Source organism: Mandrillus leucophaeus, unplaced genomic scaffold (genome assembly GCF_000951045.1).
Source record: "Mandrillus leucophaeus isolate KB7577 unplaced genomic scaffold, Mleu.le_1.0 Scaffold113, whole genome shotgun sequence".
Classification (NCBI taxonomy): Eukaryota; Metazoa; Chordata; class Mammalia; order Primates; family Cercopithecidae; genus Mandrillus; species Mandrillus leucophaeus.
This window is the reverse complement of record NW_012099543.1, coordinates 3,953,039-3,954,859: the sequence shown is the minus strand read 5'-3', so window position 1 is coordinate 3,954,859 and position 1,821 is coordinate 3,953,039. Positions and strand designations below refer to the sequence as shown.

Genomic DNA, 1,821 nt, shown 5'->3' with positions numbered 1-1,821 from the left:
GGGCACCTGCAGCCGCCCAAGAGCGGGGAGTTGGCTGGGCCCTGGCCAGGGGCCGCCGCCACAGCGGACTGGGAGGGAGAACGGAGCCAGCTGAGCCTCCTTCCTCTCCCAGATTCGCAGCGAAACTGGACAGCCCGACGCCGAGAGCGGACGGGCGAGAGCCCCTGAGGGGCCAAGTGGATCCCGGTTCTGCTGCTGCCACCGGCCGATTGGGGACGCCGGCACTTGCGCTGTGGGCGTGTGGTGGGGCATTTCCGTTATCCTCTCGAAGACACCCCGCCACTATTCCTGCTCTAACAAGCACAGTCTAGTGCAGAAGCCGACTCTGCCTCCTCCCCTCCCTCCTTTCTTCCACACACCTTCGTTCATCTATCTATTCTTACCTTCTTCCCCAGAGCGCCAAGACAAGTGTGGACAAGAGTGAACAAGTTAGGATACTGCCAAGTGTGTGTGTATTGGGGTGGGGGGTAGTAATAAGCGGGGAGAAAGCGATGAAAATAAAATTAGAAATCCCAGAGTATGTAGCAACACACACACACACACTCACACTCACACACACGTTCCCAGCCTGTTAGCAATCTTGGCTATTTCCAAGTGGAAGCAAATGTTAATGCTCAGTCTTAGAAGAAAATTTCACATACACGGGCATCAGAGGTAACGGGGTAGCCGATAGCTTCCTTTTACTTCTCGACATTTATTTTTGCTTTTCTGAAGCATATTCCTGTTTATTAAAGGGACCACAGGAGTAACACGCTGTTTGTAATCCATTCCTGGACACCGCTGAGGCCGGCTTCTCCGGGAGCCTTTGTCGCCTCTGCAGCAGAGGTCACTGGACTCTGCTCAAGGTGTAATGTGAGGGGACAGGTGCCTCGGGGGCTTGGGAAAACACCACACTGTGCTCTGATGTGTGTTCCCATCCTGGGTGATGGCAAGTGCTTTGCATAAGGACGAGATGGGCTGCTGAATAGGGAGGTGGAAAACGAATAGACCCTTGGGTGTATCTTGAACCCCTTCAACAGCCCCCTCCCCAACCCCCGCCTTCACCGAAGCAGTGTCAGATTCCTCTTCGATCCAGCATGCTCTCCTTCACTTTGGAAAACCTGCATTAAAACGAGGCAGTCGGAGATGACTGCGGAAACCCAGGCTGTTAGAGAGTCTTCTGGCTACTGCGTAGTCCTGGAATATTCTTTTTTTCAAAAGGCCTCTTCCAGTTGATTCCAAAAGGGTTCTGGTTATTGTTCTCACCACCGATAGGGGGCAGCAGGTGTCCTGCGATGCCCTGGCGATGTGTACGCAGGCTGCCCTGCTGTCCCGGGGAATCCGACTACATTGAACGTTTGAGGTAGAAGCAGGACCTGCTGCCTCTGAGTCCACCGCAGCAGCTGCCCGGCCTTGGGCCTCCGAGCCTGGGCGCCTGGGGGGCTTCCCCTGTGCAACGGGTGGGCGAAACCATCTGTGCACCAAGCCTGCCCGTAAACTTAGCGTACAGCATAGATAAATAAACTCCGACGTATGCAAATGCTATAATTAAAATACACAGTCGTTTGAAAGTACTGTAGGCTCTATTGGAGTTTTTGATTGTTTTTGAGTTTTCTCAATCAGTAGAGAATTTAAAAGTACGGCTATCACAGTCTCTTTGGAGGGTGGTGGTCTGTTGCGTTGAATTTTAAAGGGGCGTCTGTCCCTAGAAGTTGGGAACTACTGATCCACAGAATCGTTTGATGACCGTGGTAAAGATTCCGAGGCATCTCGGAAGGGAAACTGGGAGGACTGAGCTAGTCCTAGCAGGGTGTGTGTCCTCCTGCGCCGCGAGGCGTCGGC

At 53.4% G+C, this 1,821-nt stretch overlaps 1 long non-coding RNA gene across 1 annotated transcript in view; it reads right to left on the bottom strand.

Moving 5' to 3' along the window:
• The window catches only part of LOC105550427, a 32,600-nt gene extending 32,188 nt beyond the window's left edge, over nucleotides 1-412 (bottom strand). Inside the window, exon 1 of the long non-coding RNA XR_001007714.1 lies at nucleotides 384-412. This is a non-coding gene — a long non-coding RNA (uncharacterized LOC105550427). The remainder of the gene's footprint in view (nucleotides 1-383) is intronic.
• Nucleotides 413-1,821: the final 1,409 nt, after the last annotated feature.